Below are 27932 nucleotides of genomic sequence, written 5' to 3'. Positions count from 1 at the left end.
TCTTATCACCGTTCCTCTGTATGTAGACGTTTTTCCTCTATTTTTTATGATTTCAAAGGTTTTTGAAACCTTTTGTTTTCAGCAATTTGATTGTGATGTGCATTGGTGTGGCTTTCTTTTTGTGTGTCCTGCTTGGGGTTTGCTGAGTTTCTTACATCTGTAGGTTAATGTTTTTACCAAATTTGGGGAAAGTTTGGCCATTATTTCTTTAAATATTTCTCTCTCTCTTTTTCACTCTGCTGCCCCTCCTGGGACTCCAATTTTATGTATATTATACTTCCTGATACTCAATGGGAATAGTGTTTAATAGATCACTGAGAATCCATTCCTTTTTGTTGTGGTTGACAAGGAATGTTTTCTCCTCTCTCTTTTACTGCATCATTTTATATCATGATTTCCTATAGGTTCTCATTAAAAATTTTCCACACATACAGTATGTTTAACAATCTAACCCAATAAGTCAAACATTCCCTAGTTTCCATGGTAGTATGGAGGGAAGACTTCTAAGAAAAGTACCTAGAAAATTTTATAGCTGCTTTTGGAAGAAGATAATTATTTCTCTCTGCCAACAATGAACTAAATTAAAGTCTAGTGTGAGAATTTTGGCAGATATTTGAAGCCTTGTTGCCATGGATTTGGAGGATGCTTCATATAGCAAATTGAAAGACATTTCTGTATTGGCTCTTCTGTCCAGAGTGTGGCTCAATTAGTTACACAACTGTATTCAATGATATTCTACTTATTTTGCCAGGATTTGAAGTAAGTAGTCATTAATTTGTAATCTATTATTATAGTTACAAAAACCTCAAAATATTTTCAGTGGGCACATTCTGATAAATAAAACAATTAACATTCATTAAAAAGAAAAATGTTTACTTCCTACCATCAACCACCTCCTTTCATTCTACCAAACTGCTTTTTGTGAAAGGAGTTTTTGTTGCTAGTTGTTGTTGTAGTGATCCAGGCTTGCTGACTAATTCTCTTTTCTGTTTCTCACTTGACTCTCAATCACAGGGCCCAAATAAGGTGCTTAAAAACAAGACCATCGCCCCAGCGTTTCTGATGCATTACTGAGTCACTACGTGATCTAAATCAGGAGAGGGCTTCCCTGAACAGTATTTATCAACAAGGCTCTGAAGATGTCATCTTGGATTTTACCTGATTTAAGCAAAGTGTTGATTTGTTGCTGAAACCACAAGAGAGGATTATAGAGATGAGGACATCCAGAGGTTAGGAATGAGAGCAGAAATCTTCTCTGAAGTGACTGTGGGAATCAGGCTGTTAATTCATTGTTGAATGATTACTGTAAATCCAAAGTATGTGAGTTGGGAATGGGGGGAGGAGGTAGGAGAGAGCTACTGAATTACATATTCCACTAAGGGAATTTAAAAAGGCACAGAAAGCACGATTCTTGGCCTTAAAATTCTCAGTTTCAATTAAAAGAGACAAGACACATGCAAATACACACAAGAAAAAGAGACAAAGAAAGCTATGTACACAATCAAGAATAAAAAATATTTCAACTGGAAAAAATAGATTAAAATTCTAGAAGAATTTGTTTTTAGTATTAGAACTATAACTGGTGTTTTTAGCCTCTCTTCCAAATTACAAGTAATGTCTTTTATGGCAGAGATAATATATTTATCAAGATTAAAAGATATTATGAACTAATATATTAATAAGCATAAATTTGCATAATAGAAACCAATTAAGAAGTATGCATTACACCTCTACTATGTGCCTAGTGTGTGCTGGACACTGAGTACTGCTGAGGAGCAGAAGAGACAATCTCTATACTCAGAGCTTACACTCTCATGGAGGATATAAAGCTAGGAATATAGCAATAAAGCATCCTGTGTGGCACACTGTAAGTTGTAGGGATAGAAGTTTCATTCATTGATTAATATCTCACTAAATTTTACATTATTTATTACATACCTTTTATTGCTATAAAATAGTTGCAAAAGAATTGATCCTGGTATTCATGGAACTTTTGGTCTGGTAGGTATGAAATGATATTGACTGATTAACCATAATAGGTGAACATAAGCTCCACTTCCTCCCTTGATTTGAGTATAAAGTCTTCTCTCAGTTGTTTTTTCTACCTCACTGATCACTCATTTTTAATATCTTTTCTTAATCCATGAGCCTCTTTTATTTAAAAAAAAAATCTATGCTTGGTCCCTAACATGAGTTGAATTGTGTCCCTCCAAAATTCATGTTGAAGTCTCAGTCCCCACGACCTCAGAATGTGACCTTTCTATGGTAATAGGGTTGTTGTGAATGTAGTTAGTTAAGATGAGGTCATACTGGAATAGGGTGGGCTCCTAATCCAATATGACTGATAGCCTTATGAGAAGGAAAAACTTGGACATAAACACACACACAGGGAGAACGTCATGTGAATATGAAGGCGGGATCGGGGTGATGAATGGATCTACAAGCCAAGGAACACCAAAAACTGCCAGCAAACACTAGAAGCTAGGAGAGAGGCATGGAATAGATTCTCTGTTTTACAACATTGGAAGGAACCAACCCTGCTGACACCATGACCCTGGGCTTCCAGCCTCTAGAACTGTGAGACAATAAACTTGTGTTGATTAAGCCACCTAGTCTGTGGCATTTTCTTATGGCAGTCCTAGCAAATTAAGTCAGTCTCTAAGTAATCCCATTTGTCTCATAGCTTTAAATACCATCTCTATGCCACCACCTCCTAAATTTACATCTCAGTCCCAGAACTTCCATCCTCCAGACTCATAGATATAAGTCTACTGGCATTTCTACTTGGAGGTCTTACAAACACATCTCAAACTCAACATGCCCAAAACTGAACTTTTGATCTTCTCCTATGAAACATGTTCACCCACAGCAGTCCCTGTCTTATTTGATGGCAGTTTCATCCTCTTGGTTTTCAGGACAAAAACCTTGATGTCATTTCCTATGGACTGAATTGTTTCTCCTAAAAATTTATATGTTGAAGCCCTAACCCCCAGCATGATTGTATTTGGAGATGGGGCCTTTGGGAAGCAATTAGAGTTAGATGAGGTCATGAGAAAGGGTCCTCATGGTGGGATTAATGCCCTCTTAAGAAGAGACACCAGAAAGATTGCTTACTCTCTCATCACATGAGAACACAGCAAGAAGGCAGCTGTCTGCAAGCCAGGAAGAGATTCTCACCAGAATCCAACCATGCTGGCAACCCTGTTCACAAACTTTCAGACTCCAGAACTGTGAGAAAGTAAATTTCTCTGTTTAAACCATGCAGTCTATTGTATTTTGTTATGGCATCCTGAGCTAAGATATCACCCTTGACACCTATCTCTCATATTTCAAATTCAGTTTTCCAAAAAGTCCTGCTGGCTCCACCTTTGAAACAGATTCAAAATATATTCTGTTCACTGCTTCCACTGCTGTCACCCTGGTCTGAGCTACCGCCTCTCTCCCCTGGATTCCTGCAATAGCCCTCTAACTGATCTCCCTGTTTTTGCCCTTAAGCCCCTCATTCCACTCAACACAGCAGCCAGAATGAACCTTTTAAAATGTAATTCACGTGGTATTGAACCTCTGCTCAGGACCTGCAATGGCTCTGATTTTCTTCAGTGGAAATGTCAAAGGTGTGCAATGGCCTAAGCCAGGTGCTCTGACCCCCGACTCTTCTACTCTGGCATATTCCCCTCCACCACACTGACTGGACAACAGATTAAAATATCTCAGATTCTAGAAAGTGTTCTGAGTTAGAATTAATTGCACTGATTGAATTGTCATTTCTGTGAGCCTCAGTTTCTTCATCTGTAAAATGAGGAGGTTTAAATAATCTGTAGGGATCTCTCCAGCTCTAACACTTAGAATTTTTATTAACACAGTGATTTACTCTGCTGTGTGTAGTGCTAACACTGTAATGAAGGAGCCCAAAATGAAGTGACTGTTTTGTAATTACTGGGTTGATCTAATCATCACAGGCAGCATACTAGGTAATTTAATCCCTGAAGTGAATTTTATTCAGTTTAGATGTCTACATTCAAACAAATTAGGGACTTAGATAACCTCAGCCACTTTGTAGGACACTAGTATCTTTAAACAAGCTGCATGTTCTTAACGGGCCATCGCTGATCAAGAGGACATATGCATATGTAAGAACACTCACAAGTTATACTTACATGACTAGTATGTATATGTTAGATTTCACATAGAGAAAAAAAATGGCTGAAAATCTTGATTCAGAAAATATGAAAAGAAATATATATGTACATGTATGACTGAAACATGCTATACACCAGAAATTGATACAACATTGTAAACTATACTTCAGTAAAAAAAATTTTTTTAAACTTGATTCAGGCCTTTTAAGATACAACTATTTTTAAAAGCACATTTAATTAGCATTAAATTAAAGACAAGCTGATAAAATTCTTTTTATTTGCTAAAATGTTTTCTTAATGTACTTTTTTCAATTTATTTCATCAACTTAAAGATTGTTTTTAATAGTTAAGCATTTCTTTATTTCTGAACTTGAAAATTGTTTTAAAGAATCCCTATTAATCATCTCTCCTTGCTCCCTCCCCTCCAGGCACACTACCTGCTTCTTGTTCCTGGAGCACATGACTCCTACACAGGGACGTTGGCCTGGCTGTCTTCTTAGCCTGAAATGTTCTTCCTTCAGATGTACGTACATATCACTATTTCCCTCACTGCCTTGAAGCCTTTGCTAAAATGTCACTTTCTCAATGATCCCTTCCTTTCATTCCACATTCATGACATTTGTTTGCTATTTTTTATTGATAACACTATACACCTCATAACATACAATATAATTTTTATATCTTTAATGTTTTTATTTATTTGTGGTCTCCCTTCCCTGCACCAGAATGTTAGTTTCATGAGGCACAGACCTTTGTTTTCATTCACTGATGCATCCCAAATGCCTAGAATAGTGTCTGGAATATAATTGGTGCTCAACAAATATTTATTACATGAGTGAATCTGACAATGTTCTTATGTTTATAAATTTAGATGATGGCTAATGAGGTCTTTGAAAATAGTAAAAGTACTGGAAATGAAAAAATCAGTTTGTAATAGGGTGACATTAAGATTGAGAAAATATTTACAAATAGTATAGTAAGGTATTTTAATTGTCCCTTTAACCTGTGGTTCCTAATAACCTCCCACTCCAATGCCAGAGCTTGAATATTATTGCTACATGAAAACAGTGGGCAGATATTTGAGTTACTTATTAGTAAGATAATAAATAGGCTTGAAAACCAATTTGGAAAGAGAGATAATTTTTCTAAATTTCACTAGATATTTATCCAAGCTGACCCAGATCACAGAGTTCTTGTTATGGAGAAGACCATTGTCCAGATAGGAAGACTAGGCCGAGAGTTTTGGTGCCCTAAGGCAAAAGGAAAGAACTTTCACCCTTGACACCGGGAGGTATTTTAGATAAGGGAAGAGACACACTGAGAGCAGATATTACTTATTGATGAATCTGGAAAAACAGCACAATAGAGAACAGGTCTACACCAACACAGCAGGCCCCAGCGTGGTTGAGAGTGGGAGACAACATGGTCAGCAGAGAGGGTGTCCAGCTGGTACTCTTAAGTGTCCTCAGTTTCTGTGTGGCCTTTTTGATGAAATAAGAAGAGGCAGGTCTTCCACAAAGACTATGGGGGCCCTCACACTCACGTCAATCATCCACGTTTTGCTGACACTTGCTTTTACCCGAGTCAATTAAGAGAGAAAGTTCTTTGTGAAGGTCTCCCACGTGTGTTCATAAATCACCCACTGCTGTCCTTTCTCTCTGGCCCCCATATTGATGACCATAGCTTACTAAGACCCTTGAGGGGATCAGCTTACCCCACACTTCTGCCAAGAGCCAGCTAAAGGAATTCTGAGGGTACTTCTTCCTGATGCTCAAAAAGCACCCAACCCTCAGTATTCCAAAGCCTTTTCACTGAGCTAAGCTGTTAGCACTCCACCGTCCCCACCCTACTCATAAATCTCAAATTACTGAGATGCCACTGTGTATGCCTTATAGTCAGAGCCAAATGCCAGAAACTGAAGCAGTCATACGACTTGTATTTGGTATTCATTCCCACATATGCTAAGAGTGTGTTGGGATGACTGGAGTAATCATATGTGCATGACTTTAGTCCAGAAAGACAACAAGGAGGAGGTGAGTTTTAGCCAATTTCTTAAGGAAGATTGGAAGGTAGGAAGGACCTTGGACATTCCAGGCAATGGTAATGAAACAGCACAAGCCAGAGGCCAGTTATCTGAGCTGTATAAAAGAAGCACATTTGTTTTGCTGGAGTAGAAACTCCACATCAGGAAGATGAGACACAGATGGAATCATTACAGAGTAAAACCTGAGGGTAGCTGTAGAGGAATAATTTGATGCAACTTCTTTAAGGCCAAATCTCTCTACCTCAAAAGTATTTCACACTTCTGAAGCAAAGCTGCATCCAGTATCACCCTTCATTTGAGATTATATGTAGAAGCTTTTTTTTTTTTTTTTAGTATTTTCTAAGAAGAATTTTATCCTTGGGAGTATTATTAAAACTACTGCTATAATGAAACTTCTCAACAACTGTAGCTACGTTTGTAATGCTTGACTAGTGCTTAGCTGAGGTACCATGACACCAGAAAACACAACAAATCCTTTGGAGGGACAAGGAGTGGCCTCTATACTTAGCAACACTGTGTCTACATATATCAGAGGTGGACAAGCCTCCTGGAAGAAGCTTTGAATAACAAGGGATATGATTCACTTTTGCTGAAAATTCTCATTAAGAGTCTGAATTTGACTTTGTGGCTAATGCAGCAAGTATATTAGGACAGAAATATTGAAGATGTGTGTGTGCATAGTATTGATAATATAAATTCCATATAAATAGAAATAAACACACACACACATACATGCGCACAAACATATATACATATTTGTGGGAGTTCAGTCACTTTTGTCTGAGAGCTTATCTTGGAGAATAACTACCTCCTTGACTCTAGATCAGTCAACTAATATCTATGAAAAAATCTGTATATTATGTTACCTGAGTTGGGAACTTAAAACGCTATCTCAGACCCTCCAAGAAGTATAATCTGTGTGATCTTAGAGCAGCAAGGGCAGGAAGACAGAGGATGGAGTTTGGACCTGACACATGTCCAGATCACTGTGCAGCCTGGTGTTCACAGGGCTTGTCAACACCAAGCATGCTTCAGGCAATGGTGAGTACTCTATTACCAAGAGAAGGTCAAGTTTCCAGCAAGTATGCACTTTTCCTCGTAAGAAATCTAAGGCAGAAACACTTGTGATTTGCCTTCAGCAATGGAGGTTTATTCCAGGATACAAGAAAGTTACACAAAGTCACAAGAAAGTTACCCCACCAGCCTGAGAATCATGTTGAGATGTATAGGACATTCAGGAAGCAACCCAGAAAATGTGTTCAGCATCTGCTAGAGGACATCCTGATACTGAGACTCTTCCAGAAGTTATAAATCTCAAAATAAAAGAAGTTATTAGGATGGCTTGCCACCATTCTTTACTGTACAATCATTGGGGAGTGTTTGCCCCAAGCCACCTCAGAAGCTCCTGAGCTCCTTCACATGCACCATTTACAGTTATCTCATGCCTCCATCCCTAACTCAACGTGGCTGGCTAGTGCACTAGAGTGATCTTCATTTAAAAAAAAAAACATAATTTAGGAAAGAACAGTTTCTGGCCACTTTCTCTCTCAAAGATAGTTGCATATGAAATGAGTCTTTCCAGCAACATCGCCTCCACCAGCTTGCAATACCAGACAGCACAGAATGAGAGGCAGAAAGAATCCATGAGTTCACATAGCAAGAGGTCACTTAGATAGAAGTCTGTCCATGGATGACCTCAGCAAAGGAAATTGAAGGGAATGGGTATCACTTATCAGGAACCCAAGCAGAATTCCAGTCCTGAGAAGTGAAATCATAAAGCAAAGGTCATGAGTGGGGCACCAGAGCTGGGCCAGGTTGTAAACAATGTATAAGCAGGGTACAGCTAAGTCTTCAGGGGAATAAAGATGGGTAGACTGAGCTGAAGAGCTAGGATGATAAAGGCAGAAGAAAAAGATAGAGTTAAAAGAAGCCAAACAGAGAGAAGCAAGATGGCAGAGTAGAAGGATGCTTGTAGCTCACCATCTCCCACAAATACACCAAAACTCACATCTACGGACCTACTCAGCCAACCAGAGCACCTGCCAAACATCGCCCTCTTCGAAAGACAAAGACACCAAAAATCTGGTAAGAGAAAAGGAAAAAAGAAGAAAAAGCAAAACAGTGCAGGACCGATTCCGCAGGGAGGCAGCGACAAAGGAGGACTAGCGCTCGTTCTCTGGGTCTCCTCCCTCCAACAGAGAGGCCAGCAGGATGGAGGGGGAGCCTCCAAGGCTCAGATCTGCCCTGAGCACCCCTTGACCAACAGAACTGAGTTAAACGGGCACAAAGGGTCCCTATGACACCCAGCCCTAGATGCGAGCCAGCAGCTGGGGCCGGGACAGGCCGAGGACTGGGGCAGCTGCACTGAGGCAGTCCCAGGGGACAGCAGGGTGCTGCGCACCGTGGCTGGGAGGGGATACGGGGCAGAACCACCTTGGGCCCCATAAATTGCGAAAAAAGAAAAGCAACATGGCTGATGTGCCCTTGGTGGAGGGGTGCCATAGCCTTTGTCTCCTCAGAACTGCGCCGCCATTACTGGCACTTCTCGCGAGAGGAGAGGCAGGATGCAGCCACAGCCGCCATCTCCTCCTGTGCACAGCACCTAGGCAGGTGCGAGGCCAAGCCCTGAATCCACACACGGGGGCTCAGCAACCTCCTGGGCAGGACTGAGACTTGTTTATAGCCCGAGGCAGAGAGGATCTTTCTGCCCTGGCACCTCAGAGAACTTGCACCGCCAAGACAAACAAGGAGCTGGCATTTGGCACGGAGCAGAGGCGGGGCATTCAGCGGTCTTCCCAGAGCCCGCCTATGGAGCGCTGACCCAAGGCGGAGCGGGCAGCTGCACAGAACAGCGGAGCAACCTGCTGGGAGAGGGTGGGCAAACACCGGCCTTCCTGGCAGGAACACAGCACCTGACCATGGTGCTGGGAGGGGGCATGATCCACCCAGTTGCCTCCCCTGAGTGCAGCATCTGACTGCAGCATTGGGAGGGGGAGTGACCCACCTGCCCACCAGGTAAGAACTCAGCTCCTGACCCAGTGTTAGGAGGGGGCGCGATCTGCTAGCCCACAGCCACTGGGAACAGCAAAGATGAGGGTGCCAACAGAGGGCCTCTGGAAACAGCAAGCTGAGTTCATGAAACAGGGTGAACAAAAACCTCTCGATAAAATCATTAAGAGTACACTGTCTCCAGGAGAACTAGATAACTGATACTCCTTAAGCCACAGTGCCAGAGAAATATGAGCAATACGAAGAAGCAGAGGAACCATTCCCAATCAAAAGATCAAGAGAAATCCCCTGAAAGCACGATCAAGGAAATAGACATTGATGGCCTACTAGATCAAGATTTCAAAAAAGGAGTGATCGAAGTACTGAAGGAACTAAAAGAAATAGTGTTTAGAGATATAAAATATGTCAAAAATGAAATAGAAGCTATAAAGAAGAACCAAGTAGAATTAGTAAACTCATTTGCTGAGATGAGAGCTGACCTAAAGGCTGTACAAAGCAGACTAGATAATGCAGAGGAACGAATAAGTGACCTAGAAGAGAGGACAACAGAAAGCACCCAATCAGAACAGCTGAGAGAAAAACAAATAAAAAACAATGAAAACAATGTAAGGGACCTGTGGGATAACATAAAGCATGCCAATCTACACATAATAGGGGTTCCAGAAGAGGAAGAAAAAACAAAGGGAATTGAAAAGGTCTTTGAAGAAATCATGACTGAAAACTTCCCAAACCTAAAGGAATCAGATATCCAAGTACAGGAGGCTCAGAGGGTCCCAAACAGGAAGAACCCAAACAGACCCACACCAAGACATATCATAATCAAGATGTCCAGAGTCAAAGATAAAGAAATGATCCTCAAGGCAGCAAGAGAAAAACAAAGAGTGAGTTTCAAGGGAACCCCCATAAGGCTCTCAGCTGATTTCTCTACACAAACACTACAGGCCAGAAAGGAGTCGCAAGATATATTCCAAGTCCTGAATGAAAAAATGATGCATCCTAGGATACTCTATCCAGCAAGGCTATCCTTTAGAATAGAAGGAGAGATAAAGAACTTCACAGACAAGCAAAAACTAAAAGAGTTTAGCAACACTAAACCCATGCTAAAAGAAATATTAACAGGTCTACTCTAAATAGAAAAGAAGCAGGATGCTACGAAAATGAGAAACTCATAACTGGAGAAGAGATAACTGCCATGAATTACAAAAAGAATAAACACAAAATTGTAAAAGAAGACATCTAAATCATTAAGAGTGGGAGAGGGAAGCAAGGAAAGCCACTGTGGAAAACAGTATGGAGATTCCTCAAAAGACTAGAAATAGACTTACCCTATGACCCAGGAATCCTGCTTCTGGGCATATATCCAGAAGGAACCCTACTTCAAAATGACACCTGCATCCCAATGTTCATAGCAGTACTATTTACAATAGCCAAGACATGGAAGCAGCCTAGATGTCCATCAACAGATGACAAAATAAAGAAGCTGTGATTTATATGATGGAATACTATTCAGCCACAAAAACCGCCATTTGCAGCAACAGGGATGTTCCTGGAGAATGTCATTCTAAGGGAAGTAAGCCAGAAAGAAAAAGAAAAATACCGTATGAGATCATTTATATGAGGAATCTAAAAACAAAACAAAACAAAACATAAATTCAAAACAGGAACAGACTCATAAACATAGAATACAAACTTGTGGTTGCCAAGGGGGCGGGGGATGGGAAGGGACAGACTGGGATTTTAAAATGCAGAATAGATAAACAAGATTATACTGTATAGCACAGGGGAAAATATACAAGATCTTGTGGTAGCTCACAGCAAAAAAAAAATATGACAATGAATATATATATATGTTCATGTATAACTGAAAAATTGTGCTCTACACTAGAATTTGACACAGCATTGTAAAATAACTATTACTCAATAAAAAAATGTAAAAAAAAAAAAAAAAAGAAGAAGCCAAACAGAGAAACTACCAAAATAGTGAAAAGCTAAATAACAATATAGACAATAAATCCTGATCCATGACACCAGGGTGGCTCTTCAGGCCTCCTTCAGTCACTGCCACCACCATCACCACAGAAGTCGCCGTCACAGACTAAGCAAATGAATAGGCACTCATCAGGCAGTGGGGGAAGAAAATCAATGTGACTACAGCACAGGGTGAGTGGAGGGCAGTAGCAAAGATAAACCTTCTATAAAGAAGTTAAAAATGAAAGTTAGCACACCACTGGAATAGACTTTAATAAAGTTTGCCTCAGCGACATGAGACCTAGGTGAGAAACTTTCACTTCACGCCCACTTTTATTTGAATATTCAAGAAGTACATTCACAAAAAATTTCATAATCCCATTACATTCTTCACACTAAACTTAAAACAAAAAGATACAAGTCTCCCCAGATGTAGTCAGCGTTAAGTCTGCCTTAATGAGGCAGGGCAGAGTCTGTCAACTAATGTTGAAATAGAGTGCCCCCCTTCCCCACCCTGCCCCACCAGCCAGATATGTCAGGAAAACACTGCATTAGATATATCAGTTCATCAATCTAATAAATGAGTTCTCAAATGTCATTTTCCCTCCATATGCAGCAAACATTCCTCTATTATTTAGTTATGCTGTTTTAATTGGGTTAACTCTCAGCGCACCAGCACAGTTCCATCTGCGAGAGACGCCTATGTCATTTAAAGGAGAGAAAGAAACTGCAAGAGAAATGGGATGACGGTTCAGAATGACATGTGGTATATACACTTGTCAGGACGGAAAAGAAGCATGCTACATTCATATCTTTTAATTTGAGATAATAAAATCTGCCAGTAATATGTCTTCTCTTCCATTAAGAGAAACATTATCCATCTTGAATATCTTTTAAAGCAAAATAAGCATTTTAATTAAATCCTACAAACAGGGGATATTCTCCTGGTCTATTTGTCATATGTAACTATTGTAATGGAGTTATCAACAGCATTGGAGAAAAAAAGCACAAAATGATACACATAGAGTTTAAACCTGGGTGAAATAACTACAAACTGGCACATGGAACAGGAGGGTAGCAGGTCATGCCAGCCCAAAATATGCTACTTTGGCATATTGATTACTTTTAGCTGAAGACAACTGAGGAGAAGCAGATATAAGGGAAGCTCTCTGCTCTTCGCCTGTTTGCTTAAAAGCAGGACATAAATTTGTAAAGATGTTCTCCTCCCCCTTCTCGACCAGGAAGGATCGAAGTTAACCACTGGAGACAACTCTAGACCCTCATCAACCCAGAGGATTCTATGTAATAAATCTTGATAAAACTGGCCTTTATCTACAATTAGTTTCCCCATATTTGCCTTCCCCAAATTTGCCACTCCCAGAAGCTCAAAGTCCTTTTCCTTTGTCACGTCTCTACAAAAATATTTTGCTTCACTAAGATGCAGGATAAACTCAAGTTCTAACCACGCCTTTGAGTTATTACTCAGGGTTTTCCCATGTTCATGTGTAATGCATGTGCTATTAAACTTCTGTTTTTCTCATGTTAACCTGCTGAGTTTTTTTTTTTTAGCCCAATTTCAAGGCCCCAGACAGTGAACCTAAGATGGTAGAGGAAAAATAATTTTATTTCTTTCTACAGAACCTTCTCATGTGCAGCAAAAATCTTGAATGAACACTTAAATTGAGCATAAATTTAATTATTAATATATTATGCTACTTCAGAAGTCGTTAAGTCAATGGAAAATATTGTTTCAATTGTAAACAAAAAAACTTGACCATGAAAAGAAATTTGGCCAAGCTCCAAAATATTGTATTAACTTTTTAAACTTAAACATGTTTTAAATCATTTTCTTCTATCATTTCAAATATGAATCAAGTTCTCCCAGCACTTGGTGGCTTTTCTATACTTGAGCTTAATATATCCACCACTTTCATATGTATAATATTAAGTGTGTATGACCCACATGAAATGAGGATCAGTCCGTTCAGAAACTACAACTTGACTGCAGATTGCTGACTTCTCACACAGGGACCATGGTTACCTAATCACTCAATTTATGTGATGAATATAGACAGCCAAACTGAATAAAATTCACTTCAGGGATTGAATTACCTAGTTGGCTGTCTGCACTGATCAGATTTACTACATAATTATAAAACAGTAATTCCAATTGGCACTAGCTCAAATATATATACTATATATATATTACCTTGTTCACAAAGAATTACAGAATTCTTATGCTAGGGAGAGCTTAGAGACTAACCCTTTTTTTTAACAGATGAAGAGCTTGAGGACTCAAACTTGCCCAATTCAATTAGTGTGGCTTAATCAGGAGCACAACACGTTCTGGACTCTGAACCGCCTCAGTTACCAGTGTGGTAAATTAGCACGTCAGGCCACTTGGGTTCTAACCTTGAAACTTCTGCTGTCGTGATTTTAGGCTAGATTTTCCCAAACAAGAGGGCGTGCCTGGGGGAAGACACTGACCCTTTAGGCTGCAGCATGCCTGGGCAGGTCCTGAGGCTGCCTGAGCTCCTGGGCCAGTGACCCAAGCAAGTGTGACTATTCATCCAAGTGAGCCAAACACTATCATCTTCCATTAGAGCAGTGACATGAAGGGATTGGAAAGAACTTGATCTTAAGTACTCGAGGCAATTAAATCTAATCTACCCATACCTCAGACACCTTCCCTGTGAAGTGATGGGCTCGGACTCTACTACTGGCACAAATACTTACCAACAATTCTTCCATTTATTACATTCCACTGGATTCTTGGGAGGATACAGTTATGAATAAGACACAGTGCATTGTATTAGTCAGAATAGGCAAGGCTATGCTATGGTAACAAATAAACACCAAAATCTCAGGGGCTTAACCTAACTCAAATCAGTGTAAGTCAAGGTGCCCTCCTCCATCTGGAACATGTGGGATCCGAGACGATGGCAGCAGGGGAAAAGAGAAATGTGGGAGACATACCAACTCTTCACTGCTTGACTCAGAAGTGAGACACATTAATTTTGCTCTCATTTCATTGGCCAGAATTAATTACATGTTCCTAATTGCCAGGGTGCTGGTCATGGTTAACTTGTCCTCAGCCTCCACATTTAAGTACAGATAATGGCCCTGTTACACTTTCCAACTAGATACCTAGAGGACTGTTCAAATCTATGGTCCTTTCCTCTCTTTTAGGCAAACACGACCTACTAGTCAGTTATTACTCAGCCATTCCTAATTGTCCTTCAGTGTCAAACACAGTCATGCTGTGACTGGCCATGCAGCTCTTATGGGTTAAAATGATAGATTATGATGCCTAAAAGACCAATTCTTGATTTGGGGAAAGAGGGAAGAACTGAGTAATAGGTTAACTTGACTGATCCTCTGAAAGCAAGTCTCACATGAAAAGAGTGGATCTCTTGCAAAGTTCCAGGGAAACTGGCTACAGCCCAATGATTAAAGCCATCAATCACCATCAACAGCAGTGCTTGTATCCCAGGTCTAATAAGTCAGGGAGGGACTGATGTTACACCCAATCTGAAATTCACCAAGGGGCAGGATAAGGCTGTAGTCAATGTGCTGCCATGTCATATAACTTTCGTAAATCAGCCTCTGAATACAGCAGAGGAGCTGGCACTTCACCAATCATGCAGTGTAAAAGCCCACAACCCAAAGGGTGAGGATAACCTCTCCTGGAGTCTGATGAAGAACGCTGATAGGTTTTTGTGCACTGCCCTAGAAAGAATGGGTGTGGGAGGGGCACAGACCACACATCTGCTACTGATCCTGTAGCAATGAATTGTCCAGTATGCTACTCTGGTACGCCTTCTGTGATTGCTGTTTTGCAATCCATCTTTATTTGCACAACAGAGACATTACAATTTATCATTGAACCAACAACACTGTAAGGGTGAAAGAGAGCACTGTTACTATTTACACCTGGACAACAGTACTATCCCTGGACATCCAGGACATGTGGCGACCTTAGATACATTACCTTTCAGAGGAGAAAAATCAATCAGTGAAAGCCCTGGGATCCTGGAAATCATATCAGCACACTGAAGACGTTCAGTATGGAGGGAAACCTGATAGTTCATGGCAGTTTGTGTATATTTGTGTGCATTGTAGGTAAAGGAGGACAACAGAAACTTACTCAAAGGGCCATGATACGACAAAGTGAAAGGTTTGTTCTCTTCTGCTCCAAAAAGCAGAATCATAATCAAGAAGTAGATTCAGGGTCAATATAAGAAATCAAGCATCAGAGCTACTCGACCACAGAGGAGGCTCCCTCACCAGAGCACTCTCCTCATACTCCGGAAGCATGCAAGCTGAGGAAGAGTGATACCTCTCACGGGTACAGTGGGGTGTTTTCTACAATGAGTGAGGAACTATACACATAGCTCCTAAGACTCTGAAGATTGTGTTTGCAAATGGTTATTATCATGAAAAAAATATGGTATCTTGGTTTTGTAGTATGAAAAATCTCATACACTGGTAAACAGTCCACAAACCAAGGAAGGCAGTGAGACCTAACACAAGAAAGGAAAATTAGAGATTTTCCGGTGTGTGACTGGTCATCCAGGACAGGCCACAAAGGATAACACAATTCCACGCCTGCTTTGCATGCATAAAGGAAAATCATAGTAATATATTGTTACCAAGGATGCAAGTAACTGGTATTACCTCCAAAAAATGAAAGTTCAGAATTCCATTCAAAATCTGTTTACTTACATGAAATTAAAAGATTTAAGCACTAATTGAACAATGATGAAATTTTATTAACTCTTGAATCCTTTGGCTAAATGGCATATTTGTGTATAATATTAATTCTTTTGAAATAGGGTTGAACTTTGACTAAATTAAGAAGGTGGTAAAATTTGTCTTCAAATAAACAGCACCTCCTTTTCCTCCATATTGTCATCCTTGGGGCAACCCTTCTTCAAAACTTCCTCATGTTTCTCATCTCTCGTTTTTTTTCTTTTTCACTCTCAGAAAAGGATGGAATCAAATCAGGTCCCCTACATTTAAAATGACTAAGAAAGGTGAATCTACCATCCACCAATTATTTTATATTTTAAATGCATTTAATTCAGTGCAATAAAATTCTAACAATGGAATTCCAGGAGTCAATCTTATCAACTAAGAGCCATTTGGAGAATTCTTGGATTATGAATTTTTGCTATGTAGGAAGCTACCAATTCTTCATACTAGGATAATCATATCCTACACTTACATACTCTAGTTACACCAGAATAAGGCTGTTATAGTCTTCATTGATTAATAATAATAGCTGGGTATTTATTCAGGATTCCATGTGCTAAGCATTGCACACATCACACATATTATCTCATCTTTTAATCTTCACAATAAGATTATATACTGTTACATATATTATATAGTATATATATACATATAGTATAAATTATATACTATTGTCACAGCACAGATAAAACTAAAGAAATTTAGGTGAAAAAGATTGAGAAACATGTTTAAAATCATAAGAGTAAGTGGTGTGGTTGGAACTTATCACCTGGTGTGTCAAATTCCCAACGCTGGGCTCTCAATCTATAGGCTCCACACCACATGAACATGCTGAAACTACCCACAAGTACGTCAAATATATGTACTGAAAAAATGCATAGAAATGAGAGAGTGTCTTTTCTCTGTAACTTGCCCAATGTCTCATATCTTGTTTTCTTCCACTGATGCTTATGCCTGTGGCAAATTTAATCAGAATTCACCCAGATATTCCAGGACCAATTAGAGACTATTAAGCCCCTCTCAAGCTTCAATACCTTCTCCTCCCACACACCTCCCCTTTTTGCAGAAATAAATGAATTTAACATCTCATGCTTCTTTTTGATTAAATTCTTTTAGGTAAAAATGATTTCTTTCTTCTGAAAATTAAAACATATGATTTCCTTTTTTCTATCGGTTATTTTAAACAGAAGTTTGGGTAATTTAACAGAAGAACAGAATCAATTACCTCCATATTAACTCAGAGGGGAAAACAGTAGAAATTGCAAAGTTCTACCTGATCAGTATCGAACATCTGACCAAACTGTATGGTCAACGAGGCTCTAAATTATCCTTCACTTTATTGCTTGTTAATGAGGAGAAACTGAAGAGATGGTTGCAGATTGAATACCAGAAGGTAGGTTCAAACACAGCTGCCCATGAGGGAGGGGGGAGCCTTGCTCATCATTCTCAAAGCCTCAGGTTTGCCCCATTGTAATAACTAGTAATCAGATTCATTCTAAGTAAGCACAAGACTGTGTGCCCTTTTGGACAAATTACAGAGAGGCACACTCACACTGAGTGTGAAAGGAGGGAAATTTGTGACCACATAGAGAGAAATCAGGCAAACCATTGTAACTTTGGCTGGTTCAACTGAAAGACGAGGGAGGGAAACTGTACTTGCTAAGAAAGGATGGCAACAGCTGGGCTGTGAATGGGTCTGCCCCTCCTGCAGTCTGGTATGGCAATCCTAGATCCATTCAAAGGCAACAGGAATAATTTTCAGAAATTTCTCCAGTTGATCCTACTGCTAAAAGGAGCTTTGGCCCTTCTTAAGGAGATGTCTCCGAGACAGGCAAAAACTCCTGTGGGAAGCTATGAATGAGGCATTGACTAGTATTCAGGTTCTCATTGGATCGGATTTACAGTGTTGATAAAGGAAACTCACTAGACAATGAGAAACTGACTCAAAGAAATCTGAATAAATGTTTGCTGTGAGCCCTGCTACCTTGGAAAACTCCCCTAGTCCTATGTTGAACAAGTCAGAATTTAAGGGAATTTGATGATGTGGCAGTGAGTACTACAGATTAAGGTAAACTTCTTTATAAAAATTGTCTCAATGAGAATAAAGACCAAGCCAGACAATAAGCATAAACCCCGAGACCACAAGTAGGAATCAATGTGCCTGTGGTGTTGAGTTAAGGGGTCTCCAAAGGTGTACTGATGGTGTTGGTTATGATGACCTCGCTGCTTGATAATGGATTTTGATTGGATCAAAAACATTGGAGGTTCATTTGGTTGAGTCATGTGCAGCTGCTGCACCACTCAAAATGGAAAGTAAATATGACCTGCTCACTGAAGCAAGTCATTCTCTCCCTCACAAGACCCCTGATTCTCTCTCCTCCTCTAATCCAGACTCGACTGCTTTGAAGAGAAAGTTGATTAGGGGTGGTGCCAAAGTCTTCTTATACCCACAGGCACCAAAAAGCCATATGCACCAACCCAAGCATGCTAAGGAACAGTGGAGAGAGGACTCAAGGTTGTATGCTTTGCTGGGTAGATGGCAGTCACCATACTACCCTTTCCAAAGATGGGGCGGGGGGGAATGCCCAGATTCAGATCCTGGGGTTTGGGCAGCATTCACAGAAAGGAAGGGAAGCTAACCTGACCTGGTAGGTGGGCTCTTTGGGATGATTCAGTGTACTGTCACTGTGACTTGCGCTGCTGAATAAATAATTGGTATTGGTGTTTTATATACCTGTGCTGTGAATGCTTACAAGCACCAGAAGGGATTCTCCCATTCAGCATCTACTGCATGTAGAGAAATGCTAGAGAAACATGTGAGTCACTCTCCAACCCATGTTCCCTGCCAGGTGGTTGAACAGAAACAGAAGAGAATCCTAGGAGAAAAAGAAATTACAGCCCTCACTGAGGACTTAAAGGCCGCAGGATGAAAGATGCTACATCCTTGAATGGCTAATGCAGAAGGCCAGGATGAGCTAGAGGATTAGAGTAGCCTGACCACCAGTGAATTCAGGAGTTGCTCCCATGGCCCTGGCTGTTTCAGACATTGTGACTGCAACTGAATCCACTGCACAGACTAATGGCACTCGATACGCTGCCTAGGATGTTGCCAAAGCTTTATTTTCTCGGTGCTGGCACTCAGTGGCCAAAACCAATTCACATACATATGGCTAGGCTTCCGATATATGTTTGTCAGGGCTAACTAAACTCTGACCCTATTTGCCATCCACAAGTGGGTCGGGATTTAGCACAAGTGCCTCTGCCTTATGGTGTCCAAAGCTTTCACTCTATAGTTGATCTCCTGTGGAGGCCTCTGCTAACGGCCCTGACTGCACTGTTATCATAGCTCTACCAGCAGGGGTAGCTGATAAACCCCAAAGAAATTCAGGGGCTTATTCACCAAGTAAACTTAGGGCTATGTGGACAGATTCACAACACTCAATCTCTCTGGCAGTCAAGGAAAAACTGTTGTCTTTTTGCTGCTCCCATGCCCCTAGCAAAAAGAAGGCTCAGCACTTTATTATACTCTTTGAACACTGTAGACTTGGTCCTTTTATTCACTAATCTGCAAATAAGTAGCCTTTGAATGAGGACCAACCAATGGGCTGAAATGGAAGCTGTACATCAAGGTAGGGCACATTCTCTACTTTCAGGGCCCCCAAACAATAATGACCTCTTTGAACTAAAATTCTCAGTGACTGATGATTTTGCTGATTGAAGCCTCTGGCAAAGGGCATCTGTGAAACTGTGGCCAGATGTCTTGTTAGCTTGCAAGTGGGGTAAAATTTGAGGCCCTTTGCAGTTTATAACACCTGCTTGATCTTGAATTTTCATATTAGAAATTTGTTAAAATGTATACTACACTGATTTCTAGTTTTGAAAAAGCATTGTTTTTTGGGGGTAGAACGTTCCAGTACACTGTTTTGTTTTGTTTTGTTTTTTCCAAAGCATCATTAACACAGTCACTCAATTTAAGTAAAGCTTCTAACTCAAGTCTCCCCTATTAGAAACAAAAGTTTGTATGTCAGAATAAATTGAAAAAGATGCAGAAATGGGCACTGAGGAGAACAGCAAAGACTTTCATCTTATTCTATTTTTTTAAAGCATTACTAAAAATAAATGATTACATATTTTATAGAAATTATCATTTTAATTAAAATGCAGACTAGAGATCTTAGTATATGAAGAAGTAACACTAGGGGCTTAAAATCCTTGAAAGCATCAGAATGTAAAGCTATTAGTTTTCATATTATCCTCTGGGCCATCTATTAAGTTTCTAGCTGAATATTAAAATATATTAATAAAAGAACAAAATATTGAATACCTTCATTTAATGTATAACTACAGGTTATAAATAGAGCTGAAAATACAATGAGTTATTTCCCCAATTCTACATTAAACAGTGCTGATGATCCAAATAAATTTCTATTTTGTTTACAAACAGTAAAAATTCACTTTTTGATGTACAGTTCTGTGATGTTTTAACATGTATAGATTCTTCAACCATCCTGCAAAAGAATGCAGAGAAGTTCCAGCCCCCAAAAGAGTTCCCTCCGGCTGCCACCTGTGTTCAGACTCTTCTCACTCCTAAGCCCTGGCAAACCTCGATCTGTTCCCTATTCCTTTTTGGGGAGTAGGGGAGCATTTCTAGAAGGCTTTATTAATGGACTCATACAGTACAACCTTTTGAGTTTGAGTTCTTTGACTTAGCATTATTCTCTGGAGATTCATCCAAGTTCTGCTATGTATCAATAGTGCGTTCCATTTTATTGGTGATTAGCATTCCATATGTAGATTACCACAGTTTGCTTATATATTCACCCACTGAGGGATGTCTGTGATGCTTCTTGTTCTAGATGGTCATTAATAAGGTACTATAAACATTTATGTACAGTTTTTCACGTGAATATGAGCTTTCATTTCTCAAATATACGTACCTAAAGGTGGGACTGCTGGGTCATATAGTTGAGTGTATGCTTAATTCTCAGAAAAACTGCCAAACTGTTTCCCAGAGTGACTGTAACTTTCTGCATTCCTATAGGCAATGTACAAGAGCTGCTTTTGCTTTACATCCTTGTCAACACTGGATATCATCAGTATTTCTTATTTTAGCCAAGCTAACAGGTATGTAATGCTGTCTCAAGGTGGGTTTAATTTTTATTTCCCTAATGACACAGAACATATTTTCATGAGCTTACTTGCCAGCTATATATGTTTTTTGGTGAAGTGCTTGTTTAAACCTTTTGTCCATTTTTTTAATTGGATCTTTTTTAAATTTTTGAATATTGAGACATTTATATATTCTGATAGAAATCCTTGGCCTGAGATTGATCAGCAAATATTTCCTCCCTGTCTGTGGTTTGTCTTTCTATTCTTTAAACAGTGTCATGCATAGAGCAAAAGTTTTTACTTTTGATAAAGTTCAATTTATCAGTTATTCCTTTAATGGACTGTATATTTGTTGTTGTATCTAAGAATTCTTTCCTAATTAAAGGTCAAGATTTTCCCCTATTCTTTTCTTCTAAGTATTTTATAGTTTACCTTTTCATTTACAGCCGTGAGGCACTTTTAGTTAAATTTTGTTTATGGAGTAAGGTGTAGGAGGAGGTTCATAGCTTTGCATGTGTATTTCTAGTCATTCCAGTACTAGTTGTTGGTAAGACTGTCCTTTATCCACTGAATTGCTATTATACCTTTGTCAAAACTCAGCCATTTTTGTATAGGTCTATTTCTGGATTTTCCCTTCTGTTCCAATGTTCTAAGTATCTGCTCTTTCATTAGTACCACCCTGCCTTGACTACTATAGCTTTACAATATGTCTTAAAATTCAATAGTGTGATTTTTTCAACTCTTTCTTTTTAAAAATTGTCTAGCTATTCTAATTCCTCTACCTTTCCACATACATATTTATGATCATCTTGTTGATATCTACCAAAAAAATAAATCCTGCTGAGATATAGTTTGCGATTGCATTAAATCTATAGATAAATATGGAGACAACTGACATTTTAACTATACTGAGCCTTCCAATCCACGTAGATATGTTTCTCCACTAATAGCATCTGTATTTTATCATTTTCAGCATACCAATCCTGTAGATATTTTGTTGTATTTATTCCATAGTATTTTCATTTTGGAACTACCATAAATATTACTGAATTTTAAAATTTTAATTTCCAATTGTTCATTACTAGTGCATAAAATATATGCAGTATATATAATGATAAACGCACCACTCATAGGAATGACATTCTTATTTTAATGGTAGTGTTTCCATCTCAAATGTCTCCTACTTCCCCGAAAGATTTAGGACACTGGGGAATATCTAGTATTTACTCTAACCCGATTAAAACAGTTGCCAACTTATTGAATCCACATAAAACTCTTATGAGGCAGATACTATTATTATCCACCTTTTACAATAAAGAAAGTAATGATCAGAGAAAGTAAGTGACTTGTCAATGGTCAGATAGCTAGTAAGTGACAGATCCGTGATTCAAATGGTGAGAGCTTGGCCCTGAAGCCTGAACAAATATTGAACACACCAGACCATCTCTGAAGGCAGACTTTACGTAGCCCTCTCCAACATCTTGTTCATGTGTGGCCTGGTCCTATGATTATAGTCAACAACCTTTTCCTTCCGTCCTACAACATGAGCATACCTCGAGACTTCCATTCCTCCCCACGCTTCTACCAATCAGGACTACACAACCACAGCCAATATTCCCTCCACAAACCATTGGTCTCTATTTCAAAGGATTAAACTTCCTCCCACCATTATGAGCCCTGCTGCAAGATTTCTGAAAGTCTTTTGTTTCTTCAGGTCTTACCAGATAAGAACAGGATGCAGTGAATTGAGAGCAAAGAGCCAGTTGGACAGGAATGAAAAGCGTAGTCCCAATATAGCAGTAGAGAAGTTAGAGCGCTGTAACATAAAGCCTTAAGTTTTTCAATACCATTTCTCTTGACATAAATACCGCTATGCTTATAAATTTTTGCATATCACTGCAGAAAGCTATGATTTTTTTCATCCGCCACCAAAGTCAAAAGAAGGGTGTAATAGCTTAAAATGAAGTCATTCACAGAATTACCAATCCTAATAATTTGGTTGTTTCATAAATTAATGCAAGTGTAATCTAAGTCAATTTTGAATATTTTCTAGAATATACATACAAAAAATAAAATGTGAACCAAAGAATCAAAATGAGTTTTAAATGCTTCATGTGACTCTAGATTAGCTCTGACATTTTTAAAAGTACAAATGTCTTCTATTCAAGTGCCATGTTCTCCTTTCATATTGTACATATGTTATCTGCTCCAACAGTTCTAAGACTTGGTAGCTATCAGAACCACATTTGGATAGTGGGGCAAATAACAATGTTAAAAATACTCATTCCTGAAGCCTAGCCTCAAGAATCTTTGAGGGTGGAGCCCAAGCAAAAACATTTTGAAGAAGCTCCTCCAATGATTCTGACACCCACAAAGTTTCAGAAAGACTGATACAGAATAGACAGGTAAAATTTAAATTAATCTTCATAGCATCCCTACTCCAATATTAAACTCTTATTCATATTGACCTTTGTGTTGATGTCTTTCCTAATTTTCTACGGCTTGAATATCTCTTTGGAGAAAAGTATACTGTTGGTTCTTCAATATAAACATGTGTTTTCTCACATTCCTTCCTAGAACAAAATAGCATAAATAAGCATAATTATGACTTAAAGAAGAATCTGGTTCTAACTGATATAGGTAAATGTAATACCCCATTTTGTTTATTTATTTACTTGTGTGTTAAAACATTTCTTGTCAATTTATTTTCTGGATATATATATGTGTATGTATATACACACACATATATACATAAAATTCCCTCTCTCTCATATATATATATTTGAATACACGAGGCATTTAAAAAGATTGGCAGCTAGATAATTTAAAATCTTTTCTTACCATGTAGCCTTTTGGCTTTTTATATATCATCTGCTAAAACTCAACCAGTTAACAACAAAAAAAAAAACTGTGTTGAAATCATTGAAGAAATACTGAAATATGTCATGTGCATTTGCTTCAAAAACATCTTTAATAGCTCTGTTAATACTTGTCAGTCATCATGTATTCTTGATCTTCTTCGTTATTTAAACATAATTTCCAATTCCTTGCTGAAGTCTTTTTCTAGTACCTTCAGTATCTTCTACATAATTGCACATTTTCCACATTGAAATCAGAACTCCTTTCCATTTGATTTGTCTTCATATCCCTTCAATTGCCAAAGTTGCTACTACAATTCACAAAATATTCAAATTTCAAACTTTCTTGTCATTTGTTGAATCAAAACAGTCACCTGAACGCTTTTTGAATCATTTTATTGTATGTTTATTTCTGCCAGGCAAACCATTTCAGGATGCCTAACAATAAATTACCACCTGTCTAAAGAAGTCATGCTATTTGAAGGGCTTTTCTAAGCTTAACTCCTTAAAGTAAAATGTAACAGGTTCATTTAACATTTCTTCAGAAAGAGAAGCATACACAATGCAAAGCAAACTGTTCATATGGTATGTCATACTAGTATCTTAAGACATGTTACAGTGACTTTTCTGAAAGCAATGGTAGTCATTCAAAAACAGAAATGGAACCTAGAATATAAAGAGAATTAAACTTGAAGCAGAGAGACAGAACACCGAACTTCAAAATAACTCCTTTAGGAACACGCTTCCAAACATACTATTAAGTACATTCAATAAGTTCCAGGTCAGAGGTTAAAGAACTTGTGGAACTCACAGAAAATGTACAACTTTCAACCCCATGAATTTTTATCACTGCAAGGAATTGAAATAAATACTACAAGTTTGTTTTCAATCTCTGCCTACTGTCACGGAGAATAACCCAGCTGCACGATTTCTATGCCCTGGCAGCCTAAGAAGGCACTGACATTTAGGTGCTGTGATCAGAGCAATGCCTTTAATCCTGCACATGAAGATATCTAGACTCAATAACTTATCAGATACTAATCCATAAGTGACAAGAAGGCTTAAATGACATTGGCAGTCATATGATCCTACTCCCAGGGCTGTGCCCAACTCTCCTAGGTAAATGAGCCCACAGCTCCATTCATAAAAGTACCCAGGTAAGGAGATGAAAATCCTACTTCCATTGCACGTTCCCAGTTCTTTAGGTCGAGCGTTTTCCATTCTAGTCAAACTATCCATGTCCTGACAACAGTGGTCAGATATAAGGTACACACGGTTGTCACAAACGCCTCATCATTTAACTATTCCTGATTTTTCATCAGGGGGCTAAATCATTAAACAAAAGAAAATTATGGAAGCATATGGGATCCATTAAAATAATATCATTGTGGAAAATGAATGATGGACTACTTCTCAGAGGCTAGTAAAGTAAGAGGCCAACCATGATTACCCTCTCCTTGGCCAGGGCAGATTCTGTCTGCCAGATTAACATCCCCTAAGAAGGAGAAAATAATTGCCATGTTGAATCATAACTTGTCTTTGATTGCCTTCTTTGGGTGAAAAGAAGCAAACTGAAAGTAACAAATCTATTTTGAAGAAGAAAATGTATTGTTATTGGTCTCTGTTTCCCACCCCAAATCCTAGACAGAGAACGGCTTTGGGAGAAGCTATCACTTGTATGCTATTACTTCATTACACAAATCAATAGCAGTTCAATTGTGAATAAAGCAGACGCAGGCAGAGACTATGAAAAGTCACCCGGGCCAGCCAGTATAGATTTTAGCAAACTGATTTTGCTGGGTTTCCATGCAAAGTCCTAAAATAGATAATTTAAAAACCACTTAAAACCTTTCCTCTGGCATAGAGGTCAAAGCTGGTGTTTGATTTTCTGAATACTGTTCTCAGCGGAACTCTAATCTGCCTTGAAGGAAAACTGCAGTCATTATTTATATTTCACCTGTGAGAGCTAAATAAATATTTACTAACAAAGAATGTTGATACATACTTCAGATATAGATTTTCCTATGATTTTCCTGTCTACTTTCAATTTGGTGGTTAAGGATTTTCTGAGCTTTTAGTTGTGATGGAAAATTTTGTGTAGTCACAAATAGAGAAAAACTAGGTTTAGCTACCTATGCAGGCTCCATGCTGTATCAAAGGAGTCATAGCTGAAGGCCCTTGATTGTTCAGAATACCAGCTTTTGGGATTAAGAGGCACAAACCTCCAGTTATACAATAAGTAAGTCACAGGGATGTGATACAGCATAAGGGATGTGGTCAATAATACAATAATAATTTTGTATGGAGACAGATAGTAACTAGACTTATGATGATCATTTCATGACACGTGCAAATGTCAAATCAGTAAGTAGTACACCTGAAGCTAATGTGATACTGTACATAAACCACATCTCAATTAAAAAGAAAAAGAATATCACCTTCCACTGGCATCAAGAGGACAAAGTGAGGATTCTTAACTTTATTTAAGTCGCTGACACTCAGCTCTCCATGGCTAAATTACCTAAGCTAGCTAATGCCCCCTTCCCTTTGTCCTACTCATATTGTTGGGAACCTTCTTCAGAGAGAAGTATCATGGCACCTCTTGCATGTAATGAATCTATCTTTTCCAAATCTGCACAAAAATATCTCCATTTGAATATGCATCTTCCAAAAAATATTTCCTACATACCAGAATATTCTTGTCACTCTGGGGCCTTCAGAACTTGAATTGGCACTTCTCTAAGTACCGACTGCTTTCCAAGATGGCCACAACAAGATCTCCCATTCCACACCATCTTCTTACAATGAGACACTGACACTCCTTCTCTGGAGCTTGGGGGTGGGAAGTACAGAGAGTGCCTAGACTTCTTTGAATCTCTTCATACTCACTCCCTTTACGGGGTTCTCCCATTATGTTCCCTGATCTGAGAGCTGTCTTCAGTGCCAAACACTGCAAAAGCTACCTGAGAGTGAAACAAAATGTTGTTTCTGTGAATGGCACATTTAATTTTGCATATACTGGAATTCTGTTCTTCACTGAATTGTTTATTCATTTCCTTGACAGTCATTTATTGAGAAATTATTATGTGCGTATGTGCTTGGCACCATGCTGAGCACTAAGGATTAAAGATGCATTAGATTCCTTTGCAGTTAGACGCTAAGAAACATATCCTATAGTCATGTAATAACTGTGTCTAAACACACAGAACCCCTCAGGTACAGTGATGAGCCATACTCATAGTGTCTGGTGAAGCTGAGGGCCCCTGCAGGTCGGGTCAGGCTCCCCAGGGACCTCATACAATCCTCCCGCTTTGAGACCTTACCACCTCTTCCCACACAAATCAAAAAAGGATCCTGCCCATCTGATGATAACAAATGCGTATTTGTTGAGCTTGCACTGTGTGTCTAAGTTCTTTAAATGTATTATCTGATTTAATTCTCGCCAAAGCTCTATGATGTAATAATAATTACTCTTATTTTTCAGATGAGCAAACTGGGGCACCAAAAAAGGACTCTGTTTGAGGTACATAGTTACTAAGCGGTGAAGCCAGGAACTGAAGTGCATTCTCAGATGCTGGGTTTTACTGCTCTGTTATCCTCACGGGCAAAGCCCGTGAACAATTCCCAGGAAATAAAAATACAAACTACATAATAAAATAAAGTCTAACCTTTTTTTCCCCTTGTGCTTCCTCTAGTTTCACTTGCTCGTAGGGTACGGCGCACTGAGGCCGGGCACCCGGCGCCTCAGACCAGAGCTCCCGGTGCCAGACGGCCGCGCCCACACCTCAGCTCGGGAGCGTGTGCTGACGCGCCGCCTGGGGCTCACCCAAGATGGCGGCGGCGGGCGCGTGCAGAGACGCTGCGCCCGGCGCGGCGACCCCGCCCGGAGCGGGAGCCGCGCGGCTGTGCGGGCCCCTCCCTCCTCCCTGCTGATGAGGGGGGATCCCGGTGCAGCAGCCCCGCCCAGGCCCCCGGGGTGGGGGAGGCGTGTGGTCTGGAGCCTGAGCTCGCGCCTCTCCAGCCTCTGCTCAGAGAAAACAAAGCTCTCCT

General features: G+C 39.4%; 1 protein-coding gene and 1 long non-coding RNA gene across 9 annotated transcripts in view; one reads left to right on the top strand and one right to left on the bottom strand.

Annotated features, from left to right (window-relative positions):
- LOC102536955 (uncharacterized protein NECTIN3-AS1-like) overlaps window positions 1-27932 on the bottom strand; it is a 232031-nt gene that overhangs the window by 140278 nt on the left and 63821 nt on the right. The window contains exon 7 of one of the 5 annotated variants that reach the window (XR_012074801.1): window positions 24136-24193. The exons of 3 other annotated variants lie outside the window; for them this stretch is intronic. The gene's annotated coding sequence lies outside the window, so the exon portion shown is untranslated. Of the gene's footprint in view, window positions 1-24135; window positions 24194-26782; window positions 26846-27932 lie in introns of those variants that run through there. One more of the 5 variants, XR_012074802.1, reaches the window with a different exon arrangement.
- On the top strand, window positions 513-27502 carry LOC140697645 (uncharacterized). 4 transcript variants are annotated; one of them, XR_012074817.1, is made up of 5 exons: window positions 513-759; window positions 1015-1316; window positions 4568-4662; window positions 20957-21039; window positions 27367-27502. It is a non-coding gene; the product is annotated as an uncharacterized lncRNA (long non-coding RNA). The 4 variants fall into 4 exon arrangements; XR_012074815.1 differs by lacking the exons at window positions 20957-21039; window positions 27367-27502 and having other exon boundaries at window positions 1015-1229; window positions 4568-4826; XR_012074814.1 differs by lacking the exons at window positions 20957-21039; window positions 27367-27502 and having other exon boundaries at window positions 4568-4826.

The sequence above is a fragment of the Vicugna pacos genome, chromosome 1 (genome assembly GCF_048564905.1).
Source record: "Vicugna pacos chromosome 1, VicPac4, whole genome shotgun sequence".
In the NCBI taxonomy this organism is placed as follows: domain Eukaryota; kingdom Metazoa; phylum Chordata; class Mammalia; order Artiodactyla; family Camelidae; genus Vicugna; species Vicugna pacos.
This window is presented reverse-complemented; position numbering and strand designations above follow the sequence as displayed.